Source organism: Tympanuchus pallidicinctus, unplaced genomic scaffold (genome assembly GCF_026119805.1).
Source record: "Tympanuchus pallidicinctus isolate F22 unplaced genomic scaffold, pur_lepc_1.0 scaffold3, whole genome shotgun sequence".
Lineage (NCBI taxonomy): Eukaryota > Metazoa > Chordata > Aves > Galliformes > Phasianidae > Tympanuchus > Tympanuchus pallidicinctus.
The window spans coordinates 79,945,845-79,961,205 of NW_026294747.1; the positions used below are offsets into that span (position 1 = coordinate 79,945,845).

Genomic DNA, 15,361 nt, shown 5'->3' on the forward strand with positions numbered 1-15,361 from the left:
TGCAGAGTTAAAACTTTAAAATAACCATTTTTTAAAGGAGTTGAAATTGAACATGATTTGGGGATAGTACAAACGTGGAACAAGAAACATCTTATGGGAAATACTGTCCAAAATCATAAGCATCTAGCTGAGAAAAGGTGAATGTGCTAAGACTATCGTGTAATGATGTTTTTTTCTATTGTAATGGAATTTTTGCAAAGGGAAATCTTTTACAGAAACACAGTGAATCTGCTAAAGAGGCAATATGGATGTTACTGTAGAAGTTATTTGTGGGGACTAAATCCACATGAGAGAATAGACTTGGCTTCATACATAGATGGCTTTAGAGCCACTCACATTCCAGCATCTAGTTTTGGTATTCTGTATCACTCTTCTGACACCTCTTCAGGTTAGTTTGGGCTTCTCATGAAGCAGGATGTTTCAGGTGTGTCTGTTGTATCTGGATACAGGAGTGTTTCTGTCTGCAAGTCTAACCAGCAGGGCTTGCAAAGCCATGCGGCCACAGCCCCAAAAGATGCCTGCCTGTGCATGTAGTTTACTCGAAACCAGCTCTGAAAGCCCAGCAGGGTATACAGGGTCTGGATGGGCACTGAGGGTAAATACTCCTCATAAATACTGAAATGGAATGGAGGGGTTGTTCTACAAAGTATGACCTCTGGAGGATGCTGAAGCGTTTTGAGGACTTTTTTTCCCTGTATTTTGACTTCAAGAAGGCAATTTATTTGTTGGTAACTTCAGCTTCTGCAGAAAAGAAGCATCTTAGAAAATTATAAAACACGAATGTGGCAAAATGGAAAATATAAAGTCTGACAAAGGCACTTTATTAACAATTAGTGGAGTTAGCTTGAGTCTTGAGATCTACAATCATGTTATATAAGAAGCTGAAAATGGTCAACATTTAAAAGTTTTTCTTTCGTCTTCAGTTTACCCTCAGAAAAATGGAGACAATAATGGGTCTGCCCACTAATTCTTAGCTGGCTTTATTACCTCTGCAGAAAAACTATGCTTCTTAACTATTTCCTAGTAAAAAAAAAGAACAGAAGCTCTCAGTACACTGATAAGATCATTTATAATAATTATATATTAGCTGCTTAGTAGCTTGAATAAATTTAGTATATTGTAAAATGAAAATAATGCTGAAAGCAAGTCTGCCAAAAGAGCAGGATGAATAATTCATACCTAAATTGAACATGATAAATCTTGCTCCTTTTCTCCATTGACAGAAAGCCTATATACAGATGACTGTTTCTGCAGATTTGTGCTGTTATTCTATGATTCATGCACTCTACAGATCTCTTCTGGAGTATTGTCTGTATTGCTTAACAGTGATGGTTTGCACTAGGTATGCAGTGTTGTTTCTGTTTCCTGATGGCATAGTGCTAATGCTACAACCAGGCTTCTGATACTGATGTTTATGGAAAACAAATATAAAATTCACTTTGTATAAATTTTTGAGCATAAAAACTTAGCCCTTGCTCTACATAAATATTGATAATCATAGAACACCGTGCTAGGAGTTTTCCAAATGTTCATGGAAAGTTAAACAAGGTTAAAGGCAGACAGCTTGAAAATACAGCTGAATACTCATGCTGCTTTTTCCTCGTTTCAGAGCTCTGGCACAATTCTAAACTATACACTTGCCAAGAACAACCTTCTTTTCCTTCCTCACTCTAATTTTGTATTACTTGTGTGAGAATCCTGTCATGGGTTTACAGGAGGGTAGCTCCACCTGATAGCACTATCAGATGTGCATTCTCTGCCACATGCCATACAGTACAGATGTGAAGGCAATACCTATAATTTGGCATCATCACGGTGGATACATTTGTCATATGTCCTGCGATCCCTATCTCTCAAATGTTCTCAATCTCATATATCAATGCTGTATTAGATTCTATCTAAAGAGTTCAAATCAGAGCTTGATTTAAGGAGATGTGTAGGGTCCCTGATAGCAAGCATGTGCGATCTCAACAAGGAGGTCTGCCTGGTGCTGGGTCAGCTGCAAGGATGCAGCCCTACAACCTTATTCGTTTCATAGGCCAACAACTGGAATACCTGCAGTGAGTCACTAGAAAGCAAGCAGATGTGCATGTCTGAGTTCACTCTGTCTGTCACAGTGCCAGGAAGCCCAGATAAGTTGTTTTTTAAAATGCCACCATAGAACTGGATTTTTCTAAGTCCCCAAGAAGCAAAGCAATTTCAAGAATACAGCAAGATAAACAAGGAGAAAAAATATGAAAGCAAAGCAGTAACTGCAGGCTGAGTATTCTCTTGAAATATCAAGTGTTAATCACAGACTGCAGCAAGGAAAGGGGAACATGGGAAAAATATTGACTAGTGACATTTTGTAGTCACAAATGGTGCAGTGAGTGCTAATAACCTACATCATATTCATAAACCTTAGAAACGCTATGAGCGATGCTTGAGAAAAAGCATAGCTTTTCCTTGTCAAAGACCATTCATTTTCCTCTTGGAACACAGCTTCTGCATGAAGAGGTTGATAGAAGAGCAGGCAACACCACTTGTGATTGCATTTTAGCTCCTGTATTGCTGATATCATGGAGCAGCACAGTCCAGCTGGCAGCTTGTGGGCTTAGTCTTGCATGCAGGACTCTTCCTTTTTCATTAGTGTGTGCATGGACTGGCACTTGAACTGCCTTAACAGCTGCCCCCCTGTTGTTTGTACCCTCCACTGCAAGAAGTCTGCAATGGGAGCCTCACCTGCTGCCTCCATGGCTGTGTGTTTGCACGCAGCAGAGAGCACAGGTGCTTGACTCAGTGGACTTAAAATAAAATTGAGTTGATGTAGAAAGTGGGGAAGCTGACATTTTGAGTATGCCATTCATACTTAAGAGAAATCAAGTTTAAATACATTTTGAATTCAGTTATTTGTATGTTTGTACTAAGATATCTTTCTGACAGAAATGCAAGGACAGGAGCTGTATGGATTCAAGATATGCTTTTTGTTGATGAGGAGCTAGTGCTCTTCCTGGTAAAACACCTAGAGCTTCATTCTTTATTGAATTATTGTTCATATTCTGCTCTTAAATTCCTGTGGAGAAGCAATAGGTATTTTAATCAGCATTCCATTTTCATGAAATAATTCCCTGCTAATAATGGCAGAGTTAAGATCTCCCTTCTTTAGTTACAGAATCACTTTTTCATTCAAGCTAGGTGCTTTCCTGGTTAATATTAACACATTAATCTAGTTACACAGCCCTTAGATAAATGGGCAAAACAGATTTCATTCCAGCCTGCCTCATAGTCACAACCACTTTTCAGTTCCTATATCTTTGTATTCCAGATCATATATCTCATAAACTTGCAAAATAAAGCCTGTTTATAACTAATTACATTTGCTCTCTGCAGTGTCATCAAATTTATTTTCCACTTTGACACTATTACAAACATTCCATTTTGTTGCTAGCACAGAGCATCCTTGTGAACTCTGTCAACTTATTATTACAGTAACATGTAGCTTATAAAACATTTTATATTCATTTTTAATATGTTTATATATCAAGTTGCCTTTACTCTGCTGTACACGAGAATATGCAGGAGAAGAATAATGCAATGGCAAAATAAATCAATTTCAAATTTCAACTAAGCTTTTGTAGTTGGGCAAATCTGTTTTCTTTTTGAGACTAATTTGATAGCAAGCCTAATGTTAAGAAACAATTACTTAGTTTAAAGTGGCACTTGTCTTTATTTCCCATTTTAAGGCATATCAAATGAAAATTAGAAGAAGCAAGATGAAATTTTATAGTTAACATTAAATTCCTGAGTATGTGGGTTAAATTCATTTTATTCACATAGTTTGAGAGGCCAATGAAATGCAAGGGCAAGTACTTGACCTCTTTGCATTGTAATTTTGTGATTACTGTTTATGGGAACTAATGCAATTGTTTAGAGCAAAAATGCTGCTTTTGAATGCCTATGTGAGTTTTTGTTTTGTTTTTTACATTTTTTCTAGTGTTTTTCACTAAAGCCTACCTGGGGACTCAAAATGAGCTTCTTGTCTACAGCAAGACACAATTAAGTCACAGTTCTTGCTCCATCAAGAAGCTTGCAAGTTATTGGTGCTTCCTCCTGATGAGCATAGTCACCTGTCAGACCACTGTCTGTGGATGCAGAGAAAATGAATTAATCCAGAAATGAAAATGGCAAGAGTGCAGGAGGCATTGATTCTATCCTGAGACCTGTCCTTTTACACACCAAGTCAACTGAAGGTCTCTGGCCCAAGTACTAAGTGTCTTCTCTTTAATGGCTCTGCCACTTAGTCTTAATTTTCTTACCAAACAGCTTTTGAAAGCTGAATAACGCATAAACAGAAACATACACAGAGCTATTTCAGGATCCCCAAGCTGGCATGCCTTCACTCATATGATAAGCATCTAGCTGTGTCTGTGAAGCTAGGCACATCAAAGTGTCCTTGTGCTGTCATAAATTCTTAACTTCAGACTAAGAGAATTCAAAGATTTTATTCCAAAATTCAAAAGCCTGGCCTGAATTTGACTACTTGTATTCCATGTCATATCGTTTGCCATACTTTGCATAGGCAGAAAATTTATCTATTTGTTGCAGATATACAAAATAATTTATGGCTACAGGCTAGAACTTTCCTTCAATCTTGATATTTGGATGAATAACCTATACAGAACTGCTCTTAGCACATATGTATTTCCTGGCACCAATGAAGGACTTAAGTTTCTTGCAAGAAATTTAACTTGACATGTACCAAGTGTTGAACCTTATTACTTCCGGACAAAGTCATGGCATTAATTTATTTATTTTTTTTAACTTGAAGTGTTCCATAATTGAGATGGCAACCACTGACGTTCTTTGAGAGATTTTGCAAAGCATTTTATTCTTACTATCATAACCTGGTTTGCCATCAGAATATCCTTATAGTCTGAAACCAAACTGGAGAGATACTAATTTAGACTCTAAAAGAAGCTGGAGGGATACAAACAAACAAAAAGGAGTATAACTACTGATCTTGAAAGCACAGAGAAGAATAGCATTGCAAGTAGAAGCATCAAAATAAAAATGAGATTAATACAAGGCACAGATCAAAGTTGGCCCAGAATTGGCAATGCCCTTGTGAGATGCATAATATCTCTGTTGCCACCAATAAGTTTTTCCTGCAGTAGGAAAATATTACTTACAGTTCTGATAGGAAAAGCATAGAATGAGGAACTACTTTAAGGAATTTGCACACTATCTTAAACAAGGAAGGGGTAAATATTAAGGAATTCATAATCTATGCATTTAGTATCTGCACAACCTCAGCAAGATGCTGCCATTTTAAGCATGTTGGCCTGTGTGGACTGAAGAAATATTAGGAAAAAATGGTATAATTTATGAGTTAAAGTAGCATTGTAATAAGGTAAAAATAGCTGACTTTTGTCATTGATGGATAGAGCATGGTATTTGAACTTGATCAGAGGAAAGCTGCATTTTTATAAAATTGCTCATGTAAGATAATTACTAACTTGTCAGAACCATCCAACAAAGTAGGCTGTTTTATTATTCCCACTCTTTTTTTCTTTTGCTAAACAAGTACTAGTCAACCTAGATCCAAATGGCTTTCACATATGCAGCATTATCATCTCTCAGACTGGCCTTTCAGATTTTACAGTTAAGCAAACAAACAAACCAAAGCTCTTATTAATCATGAACCATCCTGGCTACAGTAAGTAAATCTGATGGAACTTGAGAAATGGTAACTTCTTCAATTTTCTGGTGCTGCTTGCTTACCTCCCTGATGTCCCAGCTCTTGCCCTCTCCCTACTCTGCTTCCCTGACACATACAGTCATTGGGAGTTTCAGGATCAGGTATAATGGAGGCTGAGGAATCAGGATTCCACTTTATTGGAAATTATAGTAGAGAAAAAAGTTCCTATGGCTTCATGTCAGAAGCAGAAGTTCTTAAGACAGATGTGTTGCAAAATTGAACTGATTTCTGGTCCTTTCCCTACTTTCATTAATGCTTAAAGCTGATACAGAAGATGAATAGTTGTAATGCAATGCTTGTGTTTGAAGAGATTATTGGAATAAAGCATTACGATTTGATTTCTATGCTCCAGTGAAAATGTTAAAGCATCTGGAAAAAAATCAGATAAGTTGCAAGATTTATCTGAAATCCAGAAACTACTACTGAGTGAGAGAAAATTAAAGAACTGCATCAGCATTATCACAGCCATAGTGTCCTTTCTTGTGCGACTGCAAGTGACAGAAACTGAGGCTTTGGTCAGACCATGAATATAAATGTAGATGTGCTTTGGTCTCTTGCTGGTCCCTTTGTCCTGCCTGAGGTGTCCGGAGCTCCTTCTCTGCTCAGTCAGCTGCAGCAGCAGCCACAGACCAAGGCCCCCAGTGGCCACAGGCAAGCTCTCACTCTTGTTGTTTTTATGCTCAAAATCTTGTTTGCAGGCAAAAAACCCAAACATACCATTTTATATAGCCAATAATTTAATGTTATTACCATCGAAATCTGAAGGGTCTAATCATTATAAGTTGAGATGTAATTCTTACAAAGAATAATTAGCTAGGCTGCTTCCATACCAAAAAAAAAAAAAAAAAAAAAAAGCCTCAGTAGTAACAGCACTTTAGTTAAAAAGCTTTGCTTTACACACCTTTATTTCCTACCCTTTTCCCTGGACCTATTACTCACCCCTATGCTCCTGTGTCCTGGAGTTGGTAGTTGCATTCTGGTAGTGTTGAGCAGCTGCTGTGAGTCATCAGAATCTGGAGTCCTTAATCAGGATGAGTATTAGGTTCATGTTGATGGTTTTTCTTCCTGCCTATAGCCTGGGTACATTTCTGTCTTTATTGCCTGTTGCTATCAATGGCAATAATGTACCATAGGACCACAGAGGGTATGCAGCCATAGCTTGAGTCCATACATAGGAGGTATTTGGCAGCCCTAGCAGCAATGAGTTTGACACAGAAAAAATACTGCGTCCAGCATTATGCTGTGCTAAAGAGAACCAAAAAGGCAATCCAAAGGTCTGAAAGTGCTTTATAAAATAAGCCATGGTAATGCAGGGCAGTATTTGTAATCCAGTAAACAAAATCATAAAGTGCTCCAACGGTGTGAGAGTAGTGTGAGATATTTAATTATGGTGTATTTTTAAAAGCAAAGTTATTTAACTTCAGAGAACAGTTGCCAAAAAGGGATTTGCACAGTTTCTCATCAGCTCTCTACCTATGATGCTCTACTCAATCCATGGTAACAGAACTTAAGTAGGAGTTACTGACTGGGCTTCCGTAGCACAGGCTAAGCAGCAGAACATGTTAGATGATGATCATGTCACTTTTCTGACCTTAAAATCTTAAAAAGATCAAGAAAATGTAGTTAAAAACACATTGAAGAAGTATGTCTGGAATGGTACTAATATGTGGTTTTAATGGTTGCAATTGGGTTCTGCATGCATTTCTTCCGTTTAATTTAGAATAGGCTCTACCACAGCTACATAACTACACTTCTGGGAGTGTAAGTCCAATATTTAGACCATTAAAATTCTTACCACCTAACCTCACAATTGGCTTAAATAGGTAGTGTTCTATAAGTCTTCACACAAACACAACACAGTAAAGCACTGCATTGAAAGCAGTTTTGTTCATATGAAGGTTGCAATACACTTGAACTAAATGCACTGCAGGAGTTTTAGAGCTGACTTTGTCAGTGTCTTACCTCAAGGATTTGTGGATTGTTTCTGCCACAAATACTCATGAAATAAGATTTACCTGTCACTGATTTGACCCTGCAGATATGTCTGACTAAATTTGAAAAGTTTAGAAGTGACTTAAAGTATTGGTTCTTTCTATTATTATCTTTCAGTTACTGCTATTTCTGTGTTTAATGTCAGCATTCACGATAAACATCATCCAGACCCATTTGTAAACTCTCAGCTTTACTTTTTATGTCAGGTTTTCAAAAGAAAGATTTTTTTCATGTATTGCTCAAATATAATAACAACAGCAAGTACTTTTTCCATTTAGCCCAAGTGAAAAGCTGAGAGCTATTTAAAATATGGTTACATATTCACAGATATTCCGGCTTCGGGTAAATAGCGAAATGCAGTGCCTATTTACAATAAGTTTGGAAGTTCAGAAATTATTGCTAGAAGTCACCACTAAACCTCCAAACAATGCAAAGTTACTTAGTTTGACAATGCCATAAGATTAATTCCTACTAATTATTCCTATGATTAATTTGGCTCATTAACTTCTACTGGAGGAAAAAGAAACTGAAAAATCATTATTTCAGTTCTCTCTCTCTCTTTTTTTTTTTTTTTTTTTTTAAATCATCTGGGAATGTCATATATAATCTATTCTGTATGCTTTGCATGGTAATCGAGGAAACCAGAGGGAGCCCAAGGATTATTAAACTAAAAAATAGTGATTAAAGCTAAACGCAGCTATTGTCAGAAGTCAAGGGACTGCTGATTTACAGGTAAGTTCTGTATTTAATAGTTTTTCTTTAGATAATTGATATTCTCCTTTTTTATCAAAAGGATCATATTGATGGCTCATTTGGATAAATTACCTAGATTGATTTCTGTGCTGATTCTGCATCATTTGCTTTCTTTACATTGATTGAAAGGGATCCACCTTTAGGAATGTTTGCCTCCTTCTATTATTCAGTACCTAAATTAAATTCCTATGCAAGATTTTTAGACAGAAAAGCTAGAACACAAGAATACCTCCTAAAAGAACATAAACATATATACATTCATAGTTATCCTTACATGTTACAGTTATATTTATATACATGTATGTGTACAATCAACAGCCATACAATTAGCAGAGTAGTGTGGCTAGGCTGACAATTTACAGGTCACATAACTAGAAGGATTATCATGATAGAAAGGGAAAACCAGAAACGAAAGAAGATTCTTACTTGTGTCCTAGGCTCACAGCAGAAAACTCCAAAAGGAGGGAGCTCCAGAAAGAGACCCTTCCCCTGGGGCAGTCAGCCCTTAAATGAGGTTTAGGAGAGGTGCAGCCAGGCTCCAACCCTTCCAGTCACACAGCTGAATTGCCTTCACCTGTGCTCCCAGGGCTGACTCTGCCTTTGCCTCAGGTGAGCAATCAGTGGTTCAGGCTGTGACTCAACAGTTCCTTTACAATATGTGCTTGTAGATGTTTGTATATGTAAATATATACACATATACATATATGTTCCTTCAAAATTTGCAACTGATTTTACTTATTGATTTTACATTCTTTTTATTTGCTTGTTTTTGGAAGGATTTAGTTTGGAAATCCTGGATATTTTTGAGAACAGCAGTTCTAATATTCCACTTTTCACAGAATTCTGCATATATCTTGCTTTGGTTTTTCCATAGATGATGAAACCTGAAGTCTGCTAACCACAGATGTGAATGATGTAACATTCTAATAGAGTTTCAGAAAAAATAGAGCATGAAGATCAGTTTTCCAGCTGTTCCCATAGGAAGAAAAAAAAAAACCAACATATTTTTCCAATGCAAAACTTCTATATTTTTAGTGGCCAGACACAACTGGGGACACTCAGACTTTTTTTTATTAGAAGAGTGAATACACAGAATAAAATAATCAGAGTGCAAGACACATTCTTCAATCTCTTAATACAGCTATTGTATCATGAAAGGAGAGGTATTCTGATTTACCATTGCTGGCTGAACTGGTTCAATGTGTCAGTGAGTAGTGGTTCTAAAGCAGATATAAAGTGGCAGAGCAAAGTTTCTGATTTCTAAGTTTACTTTCTTAGTTCCCAGGATAAAGGGCTTGGGGCCACACAATCCAATATAACTAAGTGCACCCTCAGCAAGTTTGCAGGTGACACCAAGCGATGTGCTGTGGTCAGCATGCCTGAGAGACAGGATGCCATTCAAACAGAACCAGAAAGATTTGAAGCAGTGGACCCAGCTGTATCTCATGAGGTTCAACAATCCCAAGTGCAAGATCTTGCACCTGGGTTGTAACAGCCCCCACTATCAGTACAAGCTGGGGGATGTAAAGATGGAATACAGTGCTGCCAAAAATGGCTTGGGGCACTGGTGGATGGCAGCTGGACATGAGCCAGCAGTGCACCCTCACAGCCCCGAAAGCCAACCAGAACTTGCATCAAAAGAAGCACGGCCAGCAGGTCAGGGAGGTGATCCTGCCCCTCTGCTCTGTGCTGTGAAACCTCACCTGGAATACTCCATCCACTTGTGGAGTGCTCAGTATAGGAGAGATGTGGACCTGTTGTGTCCAGGAGAGGGCCACAAAAATAATGGAAGGATGGAACACCTCTCATGAGGACAAGCTGATAGAGCTGGGGCTGTGCAGCCTGGAGAAGACTCCAGGGAAACCAGAGAGCAGCCTTTCAGTACCTAAAAGGGGGCTGTAAGAAAGAAGGAGATAGATTCTTTAGCAGAGTCTGCTGTAACAGGGCAAGGGGAAATGGTTTCAAATTAAAAGAGGAGAAATTTAGATTGGATATAAGGGAGGAGATTTTTACAATAAGGGTTATGGCACTAGTACAGGTTGCCCAGAGAGGTGGTAGATGCCCCTTCCCTGGAGACAATCAAGGTCAGGGTTCTGAGCACCTGATCTAGCTGTAGGTGTCCCTGCTCATTGCAGAGGAGTTTGACCAGATGACCTTTGTAAGAGCCTTCCAATTCAAACTATTTTATGATTCTATGATATAGAAATTAAACTGTGATGTTTAGATATCACTTTTACTGTACTGTTTTAGTGCCTCAGAAATTTTACAGTAGCTTCTCTTATATGTAGGAAATTGAGAACCCCTAAAATGACTTGTCCAAACTCATGAGTGACTTATCATCTGTGACAGAGTAGTGCTGGACAACTGGGATTCCGACTTTTGTGTTAATTGTCTAACTAAAATCTCTTTCATCTTTTCTCCCAGTGGAAAATATTACAGCTGCATGCAACCTAAAATTGTAAAGTAACTTGACAGAGAATACTGTAGTGGAGAGAAAAGAATCAGTAAATTCAAAAATCAAGGCTGTATCTGAGCTGAAAATCTTTATGACAGAAGAGAAAATAACTAGTTGCAAGAGGTTAAAGGACATTCTGCAGTTTCAAGTACGTGCACTGCTCCCATCCCTATTTCTAAGATTGTTTACTTTTATGACACCATGGTTTGTGATATCAAGTCATCTCATATAATGCTACTGACATTTCAGTGCATGTCAGATATGTTTTAGTGTTGCATGAAAACATGAGATTTTTAAAGAATGTGTGCCTCAGTATATTCTATTGCATTTCAAACATCCAGCAAGAGCAGTACTGCAAATATGTCTTTGATGGCTTTGCAGAACCAGAAGGCTGAATTCCATCGTTATATCTTCAGCATCTACAGCATTTTCTCTACGACTGAGCAAAAATAGGAACAGAGCATTTTAAAGCATTTCTTCATAATTAGAATGTTGTCAGAGTTTGGTCTTGTTACGGGAGCATACAGAATCTTAAATGTCCATAACTGACTTTGAATTCAGCCTCTATCTATTTCTCTGAAAGGAAAAAAATATGTCTGGATAGCAAAAAAGCATATATGTAGCTAGCATTACTAGTTTTTTACTTTTCTTGAGTCTTCATTTACCTGGTTACAATTTGTGTAATACATAACAATAGAGCATGCACGTATGGCCCATAGTCCATCTAACTAGGTTTTGATAATCAGGTAAAACTAATTGAATTTTCAAATATTCTTCTAGAATCTTTGAAATAGAAACCTGGGTAAGGAGGATGATTTTTCCTTATTTTAAAACTGATATCTAAAGTAATAATTTTAGACAAAAATGTAATCTATTGTTGTAGTAGTGCTAGAAAACCTTTTTTTTTCAAGTTTCTGAATCATTCCCAATAGCAGCATTCAGGAAAATGTGCAGAATGCAAAATAATGTTAGATTCCAAAGTACACGTGGTACATACTTTATTTCAGAACATCAACTATGCTTCTGAAGTATGATACTGAAATTGCCAGCTTATCAGACAATTATGCATAACTCAGAATTTCTGGTGAATTTAGGAGTCTCAGGCTCTCTAGTTAGTTTTTTGACCATCACATTTTTAGATCACTGCCCTAACTTTGATTCCTAGTTTTGGTATAAAGTCTCAAGAGACATAAATGTTTACTAAAGATTGGCAAAGTGTGCTGAGCTGCTCAAAATAGCCACTATGAGCTGTTACAGGCAAAGGTAGTCTGAAGCTGTCCTTCAGTACTTACAACTTTAGTCCCAGTGGGACTCATTGCGCTGAGGCTCTGCTCTAAAAGGTGCTATTATTCATTTCTCACAAAATGCATCTGGAGAAGACAATGATGATCCTTCCATAACCTTTTATCCAATAACTCATGATTAAAGTACTCACCCAAGCTGCAGGAGAGGCAGATCCAATTGTCTCTTCTACGTAATGGGATTCAAACCCCCACATGTCCCAGAAGAGCATCATAATGACCAGACTATAGGCTATTCTGAGTAAAGGCTTTCTTGGTCCCATGAAAGCTGTTTCATGCTGTCTGAAATAATTGAAACTAGTGGTAGTGCTCTTGTAGCTGTGATGGTCTAAGAATAATAAGAGAAGAAAACCTTGGTGGGAAAAGGTAATGTCTTCTATAGGAACATCTGATGTAGCTGAAAGAAAAGGACAAGTTCAGGGTCATCGAAGACATTCTCCAGATCTACAGTGGAAATTTAATTTGGCAATAATACATTTAATGTAAAAGATGTAGGACCAAAGAGAGAATGATGACGGCACTTGGGAATGCAGACTTCATCCCTACTCGGATGAGTACTTAATATATATTACTTATTCATAAGATGAGGAAATGGCATTTAAGTAACTAAGTTAGATAGCTCCAGCTCTCTTGTTGTTTCAACCATATACTGTGTAAGAATACAGGATATGCAGCTGGAAGTTGTAAACCACTGTATTTTTAATAGAACAGTTTTTAACTGCTATTCGTCCTTGTCAGTGCACATCACTTAATGGGCTGCTGCCTTAGTAAAGATGTCCTTGTCAACGGCAATATTTAATGTTTTGCACGTATGTATAATGAATTACAAGATCATTCCACCTCATTTTTATGTGAAACACTGATTCTTTCATGAAATTTCTCACATCAAGTGCCCACTTCCCACAGAAAGACTATTTTTTTTAATCACAGCTGCAAGAAAATTTTCTTCTTCTCTGGCAACTGTCTATGAATCCTCCCTTCTGCAGTGGGTGCCCACAGGGCTCTGCACAGGGATGCCCACAGGCTGGGAACGTGCAGGATCTGCCAACATGCCACAGGTGGTGCTCACAGCCCCATCCAACAGTTTGGCTCTGACGTCAAAGTGGCAGCTCTTACCTTGCCTCCATCTTACCCTTTTTGTCCACTATTAGTTTTCACATGAATATTATATAACCTTTCCTTTAAAGTCATGTGCTTTACACAGTTTACAACAAAGAAAAAGCCAGGAGGTATTCGAAGCAGTTTGAAGAATGAATTTTTGTTGTTTTCCATAGTTACATACAGAATGCCAGTTAGAAGGTGTGCACCAGCCAGGATAGTGTCCCAGTGGTCTAACAATACAGCTGTACTATTTTCCAGACCATCAATCCCTCAGTTATTGTTAACAATATTGTCAACCTTTGTTTTAAAAGTATGAACATTTTCTTTTTATTTATCTTTCAGAACTGAGTACTGGTAGCTGTACTTAAATGATAGGGTAACACATAAAACCAGGGAGATAATTCATTTCTTATTTATTTTTTACAGGATTCTTTTTCATTTCAACCCTCAGTTTTAATTTGATAATTTGAGTTACAGTTGAATAATAATTTTCCTTCCATTCCTGACTTTTTTTTTTCCTGGCTAGATACAGCCAGACTGTAGGAAAAACATGAGGTGGAGGGAATAAAACAGGAGAAAGGAACAAGACAAAAGATAAAGATACTAATTCAGACTCTTTAGGTTAATCAGGCACAAAATATCAAACATTAGGTTCATATACTGAGTCTTTGGCAAGAAATTTCATATTGTAAACCTTTAATCATACATCGTATGATAATCACTTCAAAACTTTGATCTAATTTAAAAAAGTGTAAACATTGAGGTTCTCAATTTTCTCATTATTTATGAAATAATATTTATTAAATAAATATTTGTCATCAATGGGAAGCATTAAAATCAGAAGAGAATCTCTATAGTTTGTTATAAAGTCAGGTTAGACAAGATGTGGTCACATCAAGTTGAAAAAGAGCAGAGAGTGCATTTCCTCTTGCACTTCCAATGTCATTAACAAAGTCAAAATTTTGCAGAGCCCTGTTATTGCTTCTACAGGACAGCTTTAAAGGAAGGACTTGAACGGCATTTGCCACTCTCAAATTAGAAACTTCTGCAACTTTTAGAGCATTGGGAGACTTGTACTCCCTTCACAAAATAATGATGTTTCATATGCAGAGTGTGATGTTCTTACAGGGATGGCAGATACTAATGTACTGGAGCTGCTTGTGGAAGCTGGTAGAGTTGAAACACACACCAAGTCAGAGTTTCATTAAGATAGCATCATTCCCAAAGATTAGGTGGGAAGATAGGACAACAGCTGCAACACACATAACAAAGGGGCCTTCTCTGAGCAATAACAAGAAGGAAAACAAAGAAGCCTTGAATGTAAAAATACAGTTCGTTTTGAGATTGTTTTTTATTTTCATAAAATTTTCAAGGAAGTGTTGAAATAATAATCTCTGCTCTTCTTTAGAATGAAAAACATTTTGCTATGACAAGATTCTTTTACTTAGTGTTTTTCTAGTTGCTACATCAGGAATGCTACTTACTTCTGTGGAATTGTTTTCACATTGTCATATTATGTTGTTCATGACTAATAATTTATATTATTTCAATATTTTGTATTTTTCAAAATGTAAAGAAATGAAGTGCTATTAACTTCCTGAGACAACATATTTTGACATTAGCAAAGTATGAATATTTGACATTATCCAAACAAACAATTCAGTATTTCTGAATCTACATTTATTGGAGCTTCTGTAGGAACTGATGACATTTTGACATTTATTTCTGATTTAGAATGAAAACACATTTTGATTTGCAATATTTTTTCATCTAAAGGAATCTCCACTTACTGACTAAATTCTGTTGCAAATCTGATACTATAGGGCGGCAGTTAGCCATAATATAGGAGCAACAAACAACTCTGGATTCACCCAGTTCTATAACAGGTGCTTCAGAGAGCTGCAATAAACCTTCACTGAGTGTGAAATGTGCTTAGGCATCCAGTTTAGACTTAGGCAAACATTTTAGGTGTCTCATGCGGGACAGGAGTGTCATCTAGAAGGGACCCAATTCTAGAGATTC

The 15,361-nt window shown here is 37.2% G+C and overlaps 1 long non-coding RNA gene across 1 annotated transcript; it reads right to left on the reverse strand.

Moving 5' to 3' along the window:
* Window positions 1-2,197: 2,197 nt before the first annotated feature.
* On the reverse strand, window positions 2,198-8,953 carry LOC128085340 (uncharacterized). Its single transcript, XR_008208910.1, has 3 exons — window positions 8,909-8,953; window positions 3,994-4,121; window positions 2,198-3,052 (listed from the first exon to the last, which is right to left on the reverse strand). It is a non-coding gene; the product is annotated as an uncharacterized LOC128085340 (long non-coding RNA).
* Window positions 8,954-15,361: the final 6,408 nt, after the last annotated feature.